The sequence below is a fragment of the Loxodonta africana genome, chromosome 1 (genome assembly GCF_030014295.1).
Source record: "Loxodonta africana isolate mLoxAfr1 chromosome 1, mLoxAfr1.hap2, whole genome shotgun sequence".
NCBI lineage: Eukaryota > Metazoa > Chordata > Mammalia > Proboscidea > Elephantidae > Loxodonta > Loxodonta africana.
Window position 1 is genome coordinate 79,244,779 of NC_087342.1, and position 21,163 is coordinate 79,265,941.

The 21,163-nt window shown below is 40.2% G+C and overlaps 2 non-coding genes and 1 pseudogene across 2 annotated transcripts; all 3 read right to left on the reverse strand.

Annotated features, from left to right (window-relative positions):
- Positions 1-6,603: 6,603 nt before the first annotated feature.
- On the reverse strand, positions 6,604-8,303 carry LOC100672783 (etoposide-induced protein 2.4-like; annotated as a pseudogene).
- Positions 7,869-7,949, reverse strand: TRNAS-AGA (transfer RNA serine (anticodon AGA)). Its single transcript has one exon. It is a non-coding gene; the product is annotated as a tRNA-Ser (tRNA).
- Positions 8,304-11,358: 3,055 nt separating the features above from the next.
- TRNAF-GAA (transfer RNA phenylalanine (anticodon GAA)) lies at positions 11,359-11,431 on the reverse strand. The gene has a single exon. It is a non-coding gene; the product is annotated as a tRNA-Phe (tRNA).
- Positions 11,432-21,163: the final 9,732 nt, after the last annotated feature.

Consider the following 21,163-nt stretch of genomic DNA (forward strand, 5'->3'; position numbering starts at 1 on the left):
TTGAACTGCCCCATAGGGTTTCTAAGAAGTGGCTGGTGGATTCAAACTGCCTACCTTTCAGTTAGCAGCTGATTCCCTTAACCACTGTGCAACCAGGGTTCCAAATCTCACTCCCATAACACAGTGGGGAAGAGGAAGGAAGGACATGGATGGAATTATGGACCCAGGCATGCAGTGCACAGTGGATTAGCAGTTCATTGCCTTAACCACTTGGTCACTTCATCAGGAGTCAAATAAAGCAGAATCAAAGACAAGGAAAGCTTATGCACTCAATCTTGCCCTGAAATGATTCAGACATCAGCATAACTAGAGGTAGCCCAGGAGGAAATTCACTAGGGGACTTTGTGGTTTAGTTGGTTAAAAAAAAAAAAAAACTATCCACAGGACCCTTTCAAACCCCCCACCCCTTATCTGTCTTTCTGTCTCTTTAATAATAGTACATAGTGGGAGCTTAAGGTGCAGGCTTTTGTTTTGGGTGATTGAAGGGATTCCCTTAGCATCTGGTTCTTTTCTCCCCGTTCTTGTCATGCCCCTTCTGCTGTCACAGTCACCTTAAAGGATATAGAAGCTCGTAGCATAGAAATGAAAGAGCATTCAAGGAAGTCCATTGAGTTGTGTTTTTGAAGTCTGTGTGCACAGGAATTGAATGGAAAATATTAGGAGAAGTGAATTTCTATCCTTTCAAGATTGGGTTTAAATAGTGTTGAAGCAGAGAAAAAATGTAGAGGTGTGGAAGATGAAAGCCAGAGGCTCATACATGCAAAGGATGTGCTCTACCGCTGAGCTACATACAGCTCATTCCTGAAGTGCTGCTGGCTAAATTTTATCTAGAACTAAGTGTTATTTCCTGAGATTCATGCTCCTTGAGAGTTGTGGTAGTGTTGATCAGTGTTAAGAGGCACAAGCAGCTGCTTTAGGCAGGAGGAACTGAGGAACCAGTGGTGGATGCTGATTCTTTACAGGACTTGAAAGTGAATGTAGAAGATTGGAAAGATGTGTTGGATAAATAGGCACAAGAGATTTCCATGGTGGCTTTTGTACAACTTCGAGTTGTTAAAAGTCTCTGGCTTGTATTATGGGTGGCAAAGAATCAAGTCCCCATTTTCAGCTCTTTTGATTTCCTCTATAGTTGTCTTTGTCTTAACCTGAAGCACAAAGCTAAAGAAATTAATCTTTTGGTTGCCTAAAAGTCTTCACTATATTTACTGTTTGCTCAATCAGAATGTATGTGCCAGATTTGATGGAGGAAAGCAATGGCAGAGAAAACCACATAGTGATGCATTCTGCATTTCATTATAAGGGTCTTTTCTACTAGAGATATCAGATAACTCTGGGCCCTACCAACAATTCAGAAGAGGAATTCATAAAGCATGAATGAAACAGTAGCTTCAGGGTTTAGAGAAAGGCGAATTATAAGAGTAAGATAGAAGGTAAATAGACAGGATTTAAAGTACAAGAACAAAAGTGAGTGAAGCATTTATTCGTTTAAAAAAATTCTTAAGCCATTTCCAGGCAGAAGGAGGTTACAGAAAAGGGCATTTTGAAAAAAGTGGGAGTAGAGGGGCATGGGAGGAAGTCTGGAAGGGAGAGAAGGTAAACTCATATGAAATTCAAGATACCTTGGAACACACTAGTGAGAATGTTACACAGTGAACTCAGGATAATACTCTGGTCTCCACCCTTGGATTTGTGAGTGAGAGGGTGGATAAAGACTGAAAAATGCACTTTAAGATATGGGAATTAGAAATTCTTTTGTGATATTTGTGGAAAATAAATGAGCTTGCTCCAAGACTCTTCTAGAAATCTGAGATTTATCATGGTTTAAACTCAGTTCTTTGAACTACATAAGAAGACTAAGAGAAAATTCATTTCCTGGTGTTACAGAAGCCTAGAAGATGGGTCCTTGTGCTCAGACTTTCCAATTATCTGGACACAGGTCTTTGAGAAAGAGAAATAACTTTATTGCAATGCACAGAGCGAGGATCCGGGAAGAAGTTTGTCAGATCTGGCTCCCTGAGCTTTGAGAAGCACGGCTTTTATGTGATTTTGGCAGCAAGATGATGGTTGCACAGGCATACTGGGGAAGGAAAATTCTAGCAGGCAGCCAGGAAACAGGAAGTGCCATGGTTCTTGTCAGACCTCTCACTTCAGAATAGGGTCCAAGTGATTACTTTTCTTCTGATTGGTTCCATCTGTGGCTACATCTGCTGTTGAAGTCAATTAGTGGTCACAGCTGGCACTTCTGTCAGTGCTGGGTGGGCCAATTCCCACTTGGGCGGGTTTAACAACTAATGGAAATTTACTGGCATTAGTAGGGCCAGGTTACAATCGTACCAGATTTCTAGAGCCTATTAGCTTTTTCTTATCCCAGTTTGCACATATATGAGACTTTGCCAATGTTCATAAAAATAACATAGAGTCTTTTTGAAATTGGCAGAACATGGCTTGTCTGTCAGACTTGTTCTTTCAGTTGGCTCATGGAATTTGTACAATAAGAACAAGACATAGTGTGTGGTAGGTTTCACTTAGGGAGAAAACGAGAGTGTCACACACAAAAGTGATGGGGAAGTGTATATGTTTGTCTGTGTGTCTGTGTATGTATGTGGAAATGCTAGAGAGTATCTTGGCTGTTTAATGTTATAAAAGCAATATGTGTAATGTCAAGCATCCACCATTATGTACTTGAAAAAGACGGTTGCAATGAAGAAGTCGTTGGTCTTGCAGAATTTTATCACGCAATCTCCGGCATCATTTCCATCACCAAGGCCATTTTTTCCAAAAACCAATCCTTCTTTGTTTCCAACTTTTGCGTTCCAATCCCCAGTAATTATCAAGGCACCTTGACTGCATGTTTCACTAGTTTCAGACTGGAAAAGTTGGTAAAAATCCTCAATTACTTCATCTTTGGCATTAGTGTTTTGTGCATAAATTTGAATAATAGTCCTATTAACTGGCCTTCCTTGTAGACATATGGATATTATCCTAACACTGACAGCACGGTATTTCAGGATAGATCTTGAAATATTCTTTTTGACAATGAATGAAACATCATTCCTCTTCAATTTGCATAGTAGACCATATGATTGTCCAAATAAAAATAGCTAATACCAGTCCATTTCAGCTCACTAATGCCTAGGATATTTTGAGTGCCTTCTAACCTGAGGGGCTCATCTTTTGACATCATATCAGCCAGTATTCTGCTGCTATTCACAAGGTTTTCACTGGCCAATTTTTTCAGAAGTAGACTGCCAGTTCCTTCTTCCTATCCTGTTTTAGTCTGGAAGCGATACTGAAACCTGTCCACGTGAGATGAATCTGCTGGTATTTGAAATACCTGTGGCAAAGCTTCCAGCATCACAGCAACACACAAGCCAGCACAGTATGACAAACTGACAGATAGATAACTGACCATCTGAGGAATAGACTTGACAAGTTGTGGGATGACATCATACCTGAAAAAAAGCAAGAGGTCATTAGAAAGACAGGAAAGAAAGAAAAGGGCAAAACGGATGTCAGAAGAGACTCTGAAACTTGTTCTTAAACATAGAGTAGCTGAAGCGAAAGGAAGAAATAATGAAGTAAAAGAGCTGAATAGAATATTTCAAAAGATGGTTGGAGAAGACAAAGTAAAGTATTATAATGAAATGTGCAGTGACCTGCAGTTAAAAAAAACAAAAGGGTAAATCATGTTTGGCATTTCTCAAGCTGAAAGAACTAAAGAAAAAACTCAAGGCTCGAGTTGCAATATTGGAGGATTCTATGGGGAAAATATTAAATGGTGCAGGAAGCATCAAAAGAAGATGGAAAGAATACACAATCACTGCATCTAAAAAATTGGTCGACATTCAACTATTTCAGGAGGTAGCATATGATCAGGAATCGATGGTACTGAAGGAAGAGATCCAAGTTGCACTGAAGGTGATGGCAAAAATCTAGGCTCCTGGAATTGACGCAGCACCTATTGGTATGTTTCAACAAATGGATGCAGCACTTGAGGTGCTCACTTGTAAGGAAATTTGTAAGACAGCTACCTGGCCAACTGACTGGAAGATATTCCAATTTGTGCCCATCCCAAAGAAAGATGATCGAACACAATACAGAAATTTTTGAACTATGTCGGAAACGACTCGATGGCACTAGTTTTTTTTTTTTTTTTTTAGTCATTGATATAACATACAAGTAAAATTTCCCTGAAGATCATTCAAAAGCTGTTGCGGCCGTACATCAACAGGGAATTGCCAGAAGCTCAAAACAGATCATTGCTGATGTCAGATACATCTTGGCTGAAAGTAGAGAAGACCAGAAAGATGTTTACCTGTGTTTCATGGACTATGGAAAAGCATTTGACTGTGTGGATCATAACAAATTATGGATAACATTCTGAGGAGTGGGAATTCCAGAACACTTAATTGTGCTCATGAGAAATCTGTACATAGAGAGACGGTCATTTGAACAGAACGGAGGATACTGCGTGGCTTACAGTCAAGAACAGCATGTGTCAGGCTTGTATCCATTCACCGTACTTATTCAATCTATATGCCGAGAAAATAATACAAAAAGCTGGAACATATGAAGAAGAAAGCAGCATCCGGATGGGAGGTAGACTCATTAACAACCTGGAATAAGCAGATGACACAACCTTGCTTGCTGAAAGTGAAGAGGAATTGAAGCAATTACTGATGAAGATCAAAGACCACAGCCTTCAGTATGGATTGCACCTCAATATAAATCCAAAAACCAAACCCAGTGCCATCGAGTCAATTCCGACTCATAGCGACCCTATAGGACAGAGTAGAACTGGCCCATAGAGTTTCCAAGGAGAGTCTGGCAGATTCGAACTGCCGACCCTTTAGTTAGCAGCTGTAGTACTTAACCACTACGCTACCAGGGTTTCCCACCTCAATATAAAGAAAGCAAAAATCCTCACAACCGGAACAAAAGCAACATCAAGATCAATGGGGAAAAGTTTGACGTTGTCAAAGATTTCATTTTACTTGGATCCACAATCAACACCCATGAGAGCAGAAGTCAAGAAATCAAATAATGCATTGCATTGGGCAAATCTGCTGCAAAAGACTTCTTTAAAGTGTGAAAAAGCAACGATATCACCTTGAGGACTAAGGTCCACCTGACCCAAGCCATGGTTTTTTCAATCTTCTCATATGCATGTGAAAGGCAGACAATGAATAAGGAACACCAAGAAGAATTGATGCCTTTTTTTCTTTTCTTACAAAGTTTTTCAAGTCTGGGGTGGGGGCTTCTCTTTAAGAAGGAGCCTGGGTGGTGCAGTGATTAACAGCACCAGTGCTAACCAAAAGGTCTGTAGTTCAAATCCAAATCCACCAGCAGCTTCCTGAAATTCTATGGGGCAGTTATACTCTGTCCTATAGGGTCGCTATGAGTTGGAATTGACACACAACAGCAATGGGCTTGGTTTGTTTGTTTTCCTTTAAGAAGATGGGTTTTTCACAGTCAGTTGTCATTTCTGTTATTTGCCTTCAAGTTGATTCTGACTCATAATGACCCTATGTACAACAAAACGAAACCCTGCCCAGATCTGTGCCATCCTGACAATCATTGTTGCGCTTGAGTGCATTGTTGCAGCCACTGTGTCAATTAATCTCATTGACAGTCTTCCTCTTTTTTGCTGGCTCTCTGCTTTACCAAGCATGATGTCCTTCTGCAGGGACTAATCCATCCTGTTAAGAGGTCCAAAGTATGTGAGGTGAAGTCTCGCAATCCTTCTTCTAAGGAGCATTCTGGGTGTACTTCTTCAAAGACGAATTATTTTTGTTCTTCTAGGAGTGCGTGATATATTCAGTATTCTTTGCCAACTCCATAATTCAAAGGTATCAATTCTTATTTGATCTTCCTTATTCATTGTCCAGCTTTCGCATGCATATGAGGTAATTGAAAACACCATGGTTTGGGTCAGGTGCACCTTAATCCTCAAGGTGACATCTGTGCTTTTAAACACTTTAAGGGGTCTTTTGCAGCGAATTTCCCCAATGCAATGCATCTTTTGATTTCGTGACTTCTGTTTCCATGGGTGTTGATTGTGGATCAAAGTGTTGCAGTGGAACAAGAGAGACCAAAACCTAACCCAAGGTACAAAAAACATGACAGTGACAGCTGTAAAGGGAGCGATCAAGAGCAACTGAGATACCCCTTCACACACCACATCCAATGTATGTGCTTCACAGAAAAACAACAGAAATAACAAATCCACAAATTACAACAGCTAGGTTTACAAAATCCACTCATCCAAGGGTGGAAAGCAGGGAAGGGAGGTGGGAGGGTAAATGGCACAGGAGACAAAAAAAAAAAAAAAAAATGGCACGAGGTCTGGCAAATGCTAGAAAATAGCTACAGAAAAACCTGTGGTCTTTCAGACTCATGGCCTTAAAATCCACATACTAGTGTCAGGAAGATTCTGCTTAAGTGCACCAGAGACAGAATTCCAATTCCTCTGAGAGATCAGAATATGTAAAGCGCCCTTGGCAGAAAGAGTCCTATCTTCCCTGGTCAGGGGAGGTGAACAGGGAAAAGAGCTGCCACATCCTCCTTCCAATCCTACCGGTTCCCTGTGGGTGGCAGGTGAAGTCAGTGGCCTACAGCTGCATTAAGTTTGGCAGGAGATGGATGTGGTGAAGGGAACTTCTCTGCAGAGTTTGAGCAGACTGCAGGTAGACCATCTTATGGAAGGGTCTGTTAATAAGACCACCAGAGAGAAGAGGCTTAACTTAAAAATAATACACTTTGCCAGGGGCCTTTGCTCCATTGGTGCTGATAAATGAATAAAGGAAAGAGGATGGAGAAAAGGCAGCCACTGATGATGTATGAGAACTGCGTTGCTGTGAGCAAAGCCAAGGGCAAACCAAATCCAAAGTAGGAGGGCCAGTTCCTTTCTATGTCTGACAACAACTAGTGCACTTCAATTCCTTTAATGAATCAGTATTATCCAAAGCAGTGTAGTGAATATAGAAGGGACATATGCAGGAGACAAACCAGCTGACCAACAGGATGGATGAAGAGACTCCCAAACTTCCCCTGGAGAAGGAAAAGAGCCTGAGGCAGAGGTTGAAGAGCATATCAGCAGTTGCTTTCCTGACACTAGGGAATGGGTGAGGGTTTCTCCCTGATACCTCAAATGCCTGGCCAGCTATATTTTGGAACCAAATGACATTGACAACTTTGCTAAGCAAGAACAGGGGAGCACCCAAAGAGCACTGAAAATTGACGTGAGGAAGAATTCCAGCCACGATCAAACATCTCCATAGTGATAGAAGAAAAGATCACCAATAATTTGTGCTGTTACTGACTGAATCACAGGAATAAACACTTGATGAAACAAGAGGAGACTCAAGCAGAATATTCCTCCATTCCAAGCGCAGCACTGGAAAATTCTACCAGCAACACGTGGCTCACTTGTCTTGTTTAGGCTCTGTACTCTGGGGTCCTTTCTGTGTCAGGTCGCTACTAGCCTTGTTCTATGCTTTTCCTCCCTCTTTTACAGTATTGGAGCGCCCAGCTTCGAAATGGTGTAGATACCCCAGATGGAGTCCTTGATTCCCCTGGCAAGGCCCTGGAGAAATGTTTTGACACCACCAGCCATCTCTTCACCGCCCAAACCATCAACTACACGGGGAGAGAGAAGTGACTCAAAATCTCTTAGGAAGGCAGCTCTGTCAAGGGCCGGCCGGTTCGGCACCTTCAAGGGTGAGGGCCGCAGGAGACCTAAAAAGCAAAACTAAAATAAACTGAAAACCATCGCTGCGGAGCCAACTAGGAACTCGTAGAGATCAGCGATCCATGCGCTTTCCAAGGAACCACTCTTTACCAACACAACACCAGGGCCCCAAATAGTCCGTAGTTGGCAGGATTCGAACCTCGCGGGGTATCCCCAATGGATTTCTACTCCATCGCCTTAACCACTCGGCCACGACTACAGATGCTTTCCCAAAGACTTTTTTTTCCCACATGGAATTGGACCTGTGCCCCTTGCAGCCAGTCGTGTAGCTGGGGTGCTGAACATCATTAATTATAAGGAAAATGCAGATTAAAACACAGTGAAATCATACTCCCCTCCACCAAAATTGCTTAAGATAAAAGAATTGAAAATATCAAGTGTTGCTGATGATATGGAACAACTGAAACTTTCCTACATTGCAGATGAGACTGTCAGCTGACACATTCACACTTGCAGACTATTTAGAAATATTGCCCGAAACAATATATATATAAGACCCATAACCGTAAAACTCCACAGCTGCATTTAGACCCAAGAAAAATGAAGGCTTATTTCCCTTGAACCATATGGACAAAAATGTTCACAGCAGCACTAGTTGTTTTATATGTACATCAACAGCAAAAGGAACCAAAAATTGTGATGTACAGTAGTAATACAATGGGATATGACAGCAATAAAAAAGAACTACTGCTACTAGACACAACATGGATGTATCTAATAAAAATTATGTTGAGTGAAAGAGTCTATACTGAAATGAACACATATTGTATGATTCCACCTATAGTATTTCAAAACACAGGAAAACAGTGGTAGAGGTCAGAAGATTGGAATTAATTGGGATAGATACAAATACAATTTCAGCTTCTGAGAGCTGAAAAATTTCTTATCTTGGTTTGAATGTTGGCTATATGAGATATATACATATGTAATAAGTCATTAAGCTGAATAATTAAGTTGTATGCATTTTCCTCTTCATGAACCAAGCCTCAACTTAAAAAGAAGAAAGGATTTCTTTGGATATCGTCTCACCCCCAGTAGATCCTATCTCTTCGTTAGTGCTGTTCAAATTTTGGTCTGCAGATTGATGCCTTCTAAGAGCTGTGTTTTTACCTGTTTGTGGGCATTAGAAACTTTTGAATCAATTTGACTGTGCCAGAATATTGGACTCTTCCACTTAAATAAAGTAGAAACAATTTCAGGAATTGGGTGAGTGGAGTGTGGAGCTGGCCATTTAATGATCAAGCAGTAGAACTCTGTTGCTGCTTTTGATATTGTGAGATTGGTTGGACATCTAGAACCCAAGAGAACATGAAAATCTGAGAAGTATTATTATTTACTTTTATAATTTATTGTTTCAAAATAACCGTGATCTTAATCAAGTCTGCTTTCTATATTTATAATTTGCCATTATTGGCTAAAATAAAACAAATACACACAAAAAACAAACCAGTCGATTAGAGTTGATTCTGATGAATGGCGACCCCTTGTTCAATTCAACTGTTTCCAAACTCCTGACGCTGTGCTCTCTCAGACACGAACAAACCTAAGAAGGATACCTTAGTGCTAAGAAGAAAGATATTGCTCCTGGTTGATGGTCTTCCACCAGATTGCCGGGAGCCTGCCTCCATTCCATCACCTGGGTGAATTACAGGATAAACATTCTCTTGGACTTGTCTGAATATAACTTTCTGTATTCTTTTGACTCTTGGAAACATACTAATGTTTTAGGGAGGCAAATAAGTACATAAAACTAACTCGCGTGTTTGTGAAAATACTCTAAAATTAAATACAAATAGGAACAAATAAATCTAACGTATTTCAAAAGCATAACATATCCACATAGAAGAAAAAAGAGAGAACAGATTCAAATAAAAGTTTTCCTTAGTGCTTTGTCCTCATTGTAAACAAGAATGGCAAGTAAATGTTAAACTCTATGCAGTAGTTTTTTTTAATTTAAATAATGCTATGGGTGTAGCGATTCTGATATTATTTCGTGTAAATTTTAGGCTTGAGAAAATGAGTATACATATTGAGGTTGTTGGAAACCAGGGCTCTCACTGTGGGAGACAGAAGGAAACACGAAATTGGAATGGGGGAAGGGAAAACATTCCCTGTTGATGCTGGATGGGTATGCCTCCATTTCCATCAAATAGATCCAACTCATGGATGGAGACCCCATGTGTTGCAGAGTTGAACTGCTCCATAAGGTTTCTTTAGCTGTAATCTGTAAGGTGTTTCCTGTGGTTAGAGGCTGGACTGCTAACCAGAAGGTTGGCGGATGAACTCACCAGCGCCTATGCGGGAGAAAGAAGGCGGTTGGTCGGCTCCGGGAAAGATTACAGCTGTGAGTCGTAACCTACTCCACCACAGTGGTTTTGGGGTTTTGATTTAATCTTTCCGGATGACCAGGGGCACAATTGCTCTTGAATGCTAACCCTGGTGGCTTAGTGGTTAAGGTCAGTAGTTCGAATCCACCAGGCTCTATTGGAAACTCGATAGGTCAATTCCACTCTCCTATGGGCTCGCTGGTGGCGTAGTGGTTAAGTGCTACGGCTGCTAACCAAAGGATCCGCAGTTCGAACCCGCCAGAAAGGATCCGCAGTTCGAACCCGCCAGGCGCTCCTTGGAAACTCTATGGGGCAGTTCTACTCTGCCCTATAGGGTCGCTGTGAGTCGGAATCGACTCGACCGCACTGGGTTTGGCTTGGTTTTTATGGGGTCGCTATGAGTCGGAATCGACTTGACGGCAACGGGCTTGAGTCTGGGCTAACCTAAAGATTGGTGGTTTTACCGGAAGAAAAGTCTCGGCCTTCTGCTTCATTTAAGATTACGTGGAGTCAACATGAGTCAGAATCGCCTGGATAGCAACCAACAACAATTTTTAAGGAAGCAGATTTCCAGACCTTTTCGTCCACGGTGCCACTGGGTAAGTTCCAATCGCCAGCCTTTCGGTTACCGTTAGATAACCCGGCGCAGAGTGCGCCACCCGGGGACCTTCCTCATATAGTGTAGTGATTCTATTTCTGCAGGATTTTTAAACATTTCTTGTGATTAAAAACATTCCTTTCCCCTTAGCATCCTCATAAAAAAAAATTGTTTTTATCATACACATAATACGTAATATCAGGACAGAAATGAAAATCTTAAGCATAACAGCATGTAGCATATTGCATTCCTTGCTGCATCAGTTCCTAGGTTTCCTCATTGAATTTCAGTTCCTTATTTTTGAAATTTCAAATAAAATATGCAAAATGTCGGTTAGCGCTTTATGGAAGACCTCAAAACCAAACCCAGTCAAACCCATTGCGGTCCAGTAGATTCCGACTTATAGCGACCCTGTAGGACAGGGTAGAAATTCCCCATAAGTTTCCAAGGGCTGTAAATCTTTACCGAAGCTGAACGCCATGTCTTCCTCTTCCTGAACGACCACCTACCTTTTGTTCGGAGCCCAACCTTAACGACTGCACCAGGAATGCTTGTAAACTGATACAGTTTTCTTTTTTTCTATAGTTCTGCGTCGGATACTTGTGCTATACAGTTCTATCCGACTCCAAAGCCTTGGAATGCAATGTTTTTTAAGAATGCAGTTATGCAATACCGAAGTAAGTTGCTGAAACCCGGGATCGAACCGGGGACCTTTAGATCTTCAGTCTAACGCTCTCCCAACTGAGCCACTTCAGCTATTTCGGAAGTTCTATTTTAATCGTTGGTATAAAACATGATCATAGCTACTGTGCTTTCAAATATTTACTCTTAATTTGTTCTACATTATTACAAGATGACAAAGGGGAGGAAAACGTAAAACGGGGCGATGCTTTTCTGCTTGGTAACCTCTAGCTCTTTCACGCTCCAACCACTGCTCGGAAAACTAAGGGAATTTCAAACGAAATGATCGAGCCTGTTCTTCTTCTCTTTTTTCAGTCCTTTTTCTGTATTAGTCTTCCATGACACTGGAAAAGGGAACAGAGGATTAGTGAGCCGGTTAATGGCGTGGCGAGCTTCTGGCTTCGAAATGAGAAAAACCTGAGCAAGCCAACTCTGATTCTCTATTTCCTTCCTTTTCTTTGTCTCCCTGGTGCTGGCACGGGCGCCCTGGGTGGTAAGGAGAAACACGGAGTAGAAACGGGGAAACATCTCAAGGGAATCCATCGGGTAATGTGTTTAATAAGTATGAGTACGCAAAACCCACTTGAAAAAGGAGAAAAGTGCAGAGCTGTTGGGAATTGTAAAAAGCAGATGAGTGTGCACGGTTTCAAGCCGTCTCAAGGAAAGGATACTCTCCTCTTAAGCCACAACTCTCTCACGACAGAAACTTCATGAAAATCCTCCTTGAAATATTAGCCATATTTCTAAGGGGTTTTGGTAAATTCGATAGATGACCAGAGAGAAAATCCAGTGTTTCAAATTTCACTATTTTTAAACCTCTAAACTACACCAGGAAATAAGTAAAGAAATTGCAGACCCAAAACACCTTCTCTTCCTAGGCATTCCACCCCATTATCCCACTCCAAGGTTCCTGCCCTAGTAAATTGCCCTGCCCATTTTTTCCTGCAACCACCAGGAAAGAAGTAATGGAACTTTCTCTTGTTTTTTCCACTTCTCTCCCTATCCATTTTTTCTTTTTTTTTCTCATCTTACAAAGTTTTTCAAGCCACCTTCTCCTTAAGAATAGGGAATTAACCACAGTCTAGAAGATTTCAATACTTATATTTGACAAAGGACCCTTATCTAGACTATTTGAAGAACTCCTATGAAACACTAAGAAAAAAAAGACTGAAAATAAATGAGAAATAGCAAAGACTAAACATATATTTCACTAAAAAAATGCATAAACACAATTATTAAACACAATGAAATACTACTACTTTTCACCAAGTGTCTCTGACAATACTGAACTGAAACTTTAATAGATTGCTGATGAGACTGTCAACTGGTACATCCACTTTGGTACACTATTTGCAAATGTTGCCTCAAAGAAAATATACATACAACCTACAACCCAGCAAGTCCACAGCTGCAGTTAGACCCTAGGAAAATGCATGCTATTGCCCTTGAAAAACATGTACAAGAATGTTCATAGCAGCATTATCCATTTGAAATGTATAGCAACAGTAAAACGAATGAAAAAGATCTGATTCCAGTATTCACATAATGGAATATGACAGAGCAATAAGAAAGAAATACTGCTACTAGAAACAGTATGGGTGCATCTAATAAAAAACATATTGAGTGAAAGAACCCATACTAAAATGAACATGTGCTATATGATTTTATTTCTTATTTTTCAAAGCACAGGAAAAGCTAATTTATGCTAGTAGAGGTCAGAAAATTAGAATTGATTGGGATGAGGTACAAGGAAGCTCCTGGGAGGTGAAAATTTGTTTATCTTTGTCTGGATGTTGGTTCCATGGTGTATATATATGTATTATTCATTGAACTGCATTTCGCTCTATGTGATTCTAGCCTCAATTTAAATTAAGAGATGACACATGGGACATTCGCACTTCAGATATTAAATTACAAACCTAGAGTATCTTCCACTCATCTAATTGTTTTTCAGTAGTACATGATCTTAGTACTCCTACCAGCTTCTTTCATTTTCCCACTTTCTTTTTATAGCCACTGCACCCAACCCGGCGATGGTTTATCCCTGTGACCTTCTCCAGTGAATTGCCTTGGTTTGGAGATTATGCCACCATTCCATTCCCAGCAATACTCAGTGACTGACTGGAGGGGATGGAAGGTGCAAAAGTCCAAACCCCTTGACTCAAGGACAATTCCGTCATGGGATTTATACCCCAGTTCCCCTGTCACATAAAAACAAACAAACCCATTGCCCTACAATTGATTCTGACTCATAGCTACACGGGTCAGGCCAAATCTAGACTTCACCCAAGGACATATTAATGCTTGGCTACTTTCCCTTTCCCATCCTAAAGACAACCCCCTCAGTAAATCACATACCCCTCAATACCTATCTCACACTCCTAATATTCCTCAGGCATGAAAGGGTCTGATGAAACTGTTCAGCTGCAAACACATGCTTTCTATTTCATAAAAATGGAAAGACAACGCTGAAAGGATGACTCCGATGGCAGAGCCATGAAAACACAGAGCATTCATTCCAGGCCTTGAAAGCTAATGTTGTTTGCCTGGCTGGATTTAGACATTACTTGGGACCAGTGACTGTTTTTTTTTCTTTCAATTTCATCCCTTTTTTTAATTGGAATGTCTGTAACTATTATACCTGTTCTGCCATTGTATTTGGGGGAGCAGATAAGTTGTTTCTTGAATTTTCCAGATTCACAGATACAGGGGAATTTTATCTCAGGATGGATTATACTCAGAGCTTCATCCAGACCTAATTTAGACAATTGAAATGAAAAGATTGGGGACTTTTCAGCTGAAGAGATTTTGATGACATTTTGGACTTTGAGTTGATGCTGTAATGGGATTGAGATTTGGGGAGGTATTGGGATGAAATGAATGTTTTTGCATGTGGGTCAGATGTGAATATTTGGAGATCAGAGGGCAGCCTCTGGTAGGTGTAATAATGCGCCAGCAAAGACATCCATGTAGTAATATCCAAAAGCTGTGTGTATGTTACCTTACGTGGCAAAAGGGACTTTGCAGATTTGATTAAGTTAAGGATGTTGCCATGGAAAAATGAATCTGGATTTTCTGGGAGGACACGATATAATCACGAGGTCCTTTTAAGAGGAAGACAGGAGGGCCAGAGTCAGAAAAGGAAATGAGAGGACTGAAGCAGAGGTCAGAATGATGCAGCCATGAGCCAAGAATGTGGGTGGCCTCCGGAAACCAGAAAAGTCAAGGAATGAATTCTCCACCAGTGTCTCCAGAAAGAAAGCAACTCTGCCAACATCTTCAGTTTAGACCTATAGGACCGGGGACAGATTACCCAATAAGCATGGTAAACATGTGCTTAGGGCATCAACAAAACAAAACAGGGACCCATAGATGCCAAGCAGACAAGACACAAGGAAAAGCAAGCACCATGCTGGAGGGAACTAACAGGGTGTTAAATGATATTGATACTATTTTATAAATTTTACATACAATAACAATTATATTTTCCTTTTCATTTCAGACAGATCAGGCATAGCCTCTCATTTAGTTCTCTCTTGTAGATCACGTGAGAACATGCCAGCAGCACTATAGTCATGTGACTCGTGATATATCTGGTCCTGCGCAAAGCGAGCCAAAATGCATCTTCAAATTGAGCATACCCTTGTATTTGTATCATGCTCTTTGCCATCATTCTTATCCCTGTTCAGTATCAACAGTAGTACAATGAACTGTGAAGATGCAACATTAAAGTACAAAAAGTCAGTGGGCAAGTTTTTAGGTATTATTTCAAGACAAAAATACTTGGAAGGGACACGAAAAGAGAGTGGAGGAAAGGAGTGAGCTGTCTCATTAGGTGGAGAGCAATTAGGAGTATATAGCAAGGTGTATATAAATTTTTGTATGAGAGACTGACTTGATTTGTAAACTTGCACTTAAAGCACAATTAAAAAAAAAGAAGTAAGGTTCTGAGAGTAAGAACTTTGGCCTGAGTTGTGAGGGTACAAAAGAGAGTAGGGATTGAACCCAAAGCTTCATGCATGCTGAGCACAGTGCTCCACCACTGAACTATGCCCCCAGCTAGGCCCCCATCTGAGAGGAATCTTCATGACTATTCTCAGAGTCTTTGAAGATTAAGTCAAGATAAAATCACTTTAAGTTCAATTCCACTACTTCCAAACTCCCTACACTGCACACTCCCAGACGCAGATACAACCAGAGAAGGTTATCTTAGTACTAGAAAGATCAATACTGTTCCTAGTCAATGCTCTGCCACCAGATTACCCAGAGCCTGCTTCCATTCTATCACCTGGATGAATCACAAGTTACAACATTCTCTTGGAACTTGTCTGAATTGACTTTTTGTATTCTTTTGACTCTTGGGAACATATTAATGTGTTACAGAGGCAAATAAGTCAATAAAACTAACTCAAGTGTTTGTGAAAATACTGTAAAATTAAATACAAATAGAAACAAATAAAGCTAACATAGTTTGAAAGAATAACATCCACATAGGAGGAAAAAGAGAGAATAGATTCAAGTAAATGTTTTCCGTAGTGCTTTGTCCTCACTGTAAGACAAAAAGAATGACAAGCAAATATTAAACTCTGCATATCAGCTCTTTGACTTTGTTTTTTAAATAATGCTAGGGGTGGCATACTGGTAAAGGACTATGGCTGCTAACCAAAATGTTGGCAGTTTGAATCCACCAGGTGCTCCTTGGAAATCTTATGGGGCAGTTCTACTCTGTCTTATAGGGTAGCTATTAGTCGGAATGGACTCCACGGCAATGGTTAGGGTAATGGATGTAGCAATTCTGATATTATTTCGTGTGAATTTTTGGCTTGCGAAAATGAGTACACATATTGAGGTTGTTGGTAATCAGCGCTCTCACTGTGGGAGATAGAAGGAAAAGAAGAAATTGGAAGGGACGAAGGAAAGAAATCCCCTGTAGGTGCTGAATGGGCATTCCTCCGTTGCCATCAAATCGATTCTAACTCTTGGATGGAGACCCCACGTGTACAGAGTAGAACTCCTCCATATGGTTTCTTTGGCTCTAATCTGTGGTTAAGCGCTGGACTGCTAACCAAAATGTTGGCCAGTTCAAACCAACCAGCAGCTATTTGGGAGAAAGAAGGCAGTCAGTGGGTTCTGGGAAAGATTACAGCTGTGAGTGGAAATTGGCTCCATCACAATCGTTTTGAGTTTTTGGTTTAATCTTTAAGGATGACCAGGGGCACAATTACACTTGACTGCTAACCTAAAGATTGTTGGTTCCAGTGGAAGAAAAGGCAGGCCGTCTGCTTCGTTTAAGGTTACAGGCAACACATGGAGTCACCCCATGGGATCAACATGAGTCAGAATCGCCTGGATAGCAACCAACAACAATTTTTAAGGAAGCAGATTGCCAGGCTTAGATGGTGCTGCTGTGTAAATTCCAATTGCCAACCTTTCGGTTACCGTTAGGTTACCGAGCACAAAATATTTGCACCAGCCAGAAACATTTCTTATATAATGTAGTGATTCTTTTTCTACAGGATTTTAAAACATTTCTTCTGGTTAAAAATATATCTTTCCCTACGCACATAATACTAATATCAGAGCAGAAATGAAAGTCATAAGGGCAACAGCATGTAGCATACGGGATTCCTTGCTCCATCAATTTCTAGGTTTCCACATTGAATTTCAGTTCCTTATTTACTTTTTTTTTATTGTTCTTTAGATGAAGGCTTACAGAACAAACTAGTTTCTCATTAAACAGTTAGTACACATATTGTTTTATGACACTGGTTAACAACTCTACGACATGTCAACACTCTCCCTTCTCCACCTTGGGTTCCCTATAACCGGCTTTCCTGTACCCCCCTGTCTTCTAGTCCTTGCCCCTCGGCTGGTGTGCTCCTTTATCCTCGTTTAGTTTTACAGGCCTGTCTAATCTTGGGCTGAGGAGTGAACCTTGGGAATTACTTCATTACTGAGCTAAAATGGTGTCCAGGGGCCATACTCTTGGGGTTTCTCCTGTTTCTGTCAGGCCAGCAAGTCTGGTCTTCTTTTGTGAGTTAGAATTTTGTTCTATGTTTTTCTCTAGCTCTGTCTGGCACCCTCTGTTGTGATCCCTATCACTGCAGTCAGTGGTGGTAGCCAGGCACCATCTAGCTGTACTGGACTCTGTCTGGTGAAGGCTGTGGTAGATGTCCCCACACAGAATATATAATATCAGAGCAGAAATGAATCATAAATGCAACAGCATGTAGCATATTGGAATTCTGTACTCCATCAGTTCCTAGGTTTCCCTATTAATTTTCCGTTTTCTTTTTTTTATTCTTAAAATTTTAAATGAAATATGCAAAATGTCGGTTAGTATTTCACGGAAGACCTCAAAACCAAACGAAATCAAACCCATTCTTGCCCAATCGATTCTGACTCATAGCAAATCTATGGACAGGGTAGAATTGCTCCATATGGTTTCCAAGGCTGTAAATCTTTATGGAAGCTGACAGTGACGTTTTTCTCTCCCCGAGCGGGTGGTAGGTTGGAACCACCGACCTTTTGTTAGTAGCCAAACACTCGACAACTGCACCACCAAGGTTCCTAGACAGAGATTTTTTTTTTTTTTTTTTTAATACTACTGTGTTGGATAACTGCAGTATTCATTTCTATTAGAATCCAAAGCCTTGGAATGCAAATGCTTTTTAAGAAAGAAATAAAGCAAAATTGACTTCAGTTGTGGAAACCTGGAATCCAGCCAGGGATCTTCAGATCTTCAGTCTATTGCTCTCCCAACTGAGCTATTTCTGCAGCCTGAAAATGGTCATTTCAGTCTTTCTTCAAAATATTATCACAGCTGATGTGATCTCAAATATTTAGGTTTAACTTATTCTATATTATGCACTTGCTCAGAGACAAAATTATAAGGCTCCATTACCATCCATGTCTGAAAATGGAATCCAATATTCTGAAACCATGGACAGGTAGGTAGAGGACAGGGATGGCAACAAAGGGGAGGAACAGGTAAAACAGGGTGATGTTTTTCTGCTTAGTAACTTCTGGCTCTTTCATGCTCCAAACACTGCTGAGAAAACTAAGGGAATTTCAATTGAAATGATCGAGCCTGTTCTTTTTCTCTTCTTTCAGTCCTTCTTTTTCTGTCTTGCTCTTCAATGACACTGCAAAAGGGAACAGAGGATTAGTGAGCAGGTTAATGTGCTGGCGGGCTTCTTGCTTCCATTTGAGGAAATTCTGAAGAAGCCAATTTTGTTTTCTGTATTTCCTTCCTTCTTCCTTGTGCTGACACAGGCATCATGGGTGGTGAGGAGATACATGGAGTATAAAGAGGGAAGTACTTCAAGGCAATCCATCGGATAATGTGCTTAATACCTATGAGTACCCAAAATGTATATTAAAAAGCAAAGCAAAAAAAAAAAAAAAAAAATGTAAGGAATTGTAAAAAGCAGGTACGTGTACATGATTTCAGACCCTCTCAAGGAAAGGACAGTCTCCTATTGAGCCACACCTCTCTCACGGAAGAAACCTCATGAAGACCTTTCTTGAAATATTATCCATATTTCTAAGCAGTTTTGGCAGATCTAATAACTGACCAGAGAGAAAATGCTCTGTTTCAAATTTCACTATTTCTAAAGCCCTTAACTACACCAGGAAATAAGTAAAGAGATTGAAGACCAAAAAACACATTCTGCTCCTAGGACATTCCACCCCATTTTCCCACTCCAAGTAAACTGCCTTGCCCATTTTTTTCTGCAACCACCAAGAAAGACGTATGATAGAACTTCCTCTTGTTTTTTTCAACTTCTCTCTCGACCCACTTTTTCTTTTTTTCTCTTCTTGCCAAGTTTTTCAAGCCCCCTTCTCCTTACGAAGAGGGGATTAACCACAGTCTAGGAGAAGATATTTCAATTCTTACATTTGACAAAGAACCCTTACGTAGAATAGATGAAGAACTGTTATGAAACACTAAGAAAAAAGGCTGAAACTCAATGAGAAAGAGCGAAGACTAAACATACACTTCACTAAAGAATGTACTTATTGCAAATTAACAAACACAATGAAGTAATACTACCTTTCACCAAAATTGCTTTAGTTAAAGTAACTGAGGATATCAAGTGTCTCTGATGATACAGAGCTGAAACTTTCATACATTGCTGATGAGATTGTCAACTGGTACATGTGCTCAGAGACACCATTTGGAAATATTGCCTCAAACAAATATGCATACGATCTACAACCCAGAAAGTCCACAGCGGCAATCAGACCTGAGGAAAATGAGTGCTTATTGCCCTTGAAAGACATGTACAAGAATGTTCATAGCATCATTAGCCATTTCAAATGTACACCAGCAGTAAAAAATGGAAAAAGTCTGATGTCCAGTATTCATACAATGGAATATGACAGAGCACTAAGAAAGAAATACTGCTACTAGAAAAAGTATGGATGCATCTAATAAAAAACATATTGAGTGAAAGAATCCATACTCAAATGAGCACATACTTTTTGATTTCCTTTCTTATATTTCAAAGCACAGGAAAAACTAATCTATGCTAGTAGGAGTCAGAAGATTGGAATTGATTGGGATGAGGTACAAGGGAGCTCCTGGGAGCTGAAAATTTCTTTATCTTCATCTGGATGTTGGCTCCATGGTATGTGTGTGTGTATTCATAAAACTGAAATTAAGTTTTATGCATTTCACTTGAGGTGAATCTAGCCTCAATTTAAATAGAAAAGAGGAGGAAGAAGGATTTCCTTGAGTATCTTATCACTTGCAAAAAACAAACAAAAAAACCAAACCCATTGCAACTGAGTAAATTCCAACTCATAGTGACCCTCTGGGACAGAGTAGAACTGCTTCATAGGGTTTCCAAGGAGCAGCTGGTAGATTTGAACAACCAACCTTTGGGATAGCAGCTGACCTTTTAACCACTGCACCACCAGGGCTCCAACTCCAGTATATCTTACGTCCACATTGTTGTTGCTCTTAGGTGCAGTCAAGATGATTCTGACTCATAGTGATCCCATTAGTCCTGTTCAAATTGTGGTCTGCAGACTGGTGCCTGTCTAGGAACTGTTTTCTACCTTACTTTGAGCATTAGAAACTTATGTATCAATTTGATGTAGCGGTACAATTGAATTCTCTTATTAAGTAAGGTAGAAAGAAATTGGTATGTAAATTAGAACAGTTAGGTATGGTTCATATCTAATGTCCTTTAGTCAAATGTTTGTCTTAGTATATACTACAGTATGTAGAGTACCTTTCTATGTGTAAAAAACATTAAACACTTCCAGATACACTAAAACATCTTTAACATAATTATACAGTAATAATAATATATGTTGATGCAAATTCCAAAGTTGAACCTGTTTGTTGTTTTCAAACATTGTAGGTACCCCCAATTTTTAATATAATAGGCTTCATGAAGGATGATCCACTACCACAACTTGTGTGTAAGTTGGAGTTTTGTAAACTGGGGTTGCTTGTAATTAGAAAATTGTCCCTGAAGTATATCTAGACTTCACCTCTGTTCGTTTTGAGTAGGACCATGTTGAACTAGGTCACACTGCATGTATTCATCCCTCAGCTGCTCTTCTTAATAGCTCAGGGAACTTTGGCAAATTGCTTTAGCTTTCTGGGCCTCAATTTCCAATATGTAAAATGGAAATAGTAATAAGCCTATGTAATAGAGTTGATGGGAGGACTGGATGAGTAAATATACATAAAATGGTTTAGAAAGGTATCTGGCACATAAATAAGCATTAAAGTTCATTATTGTTGTTGTTGATGATAGTTGCCAAGGAGTCCATTCCAACTCATGGTAA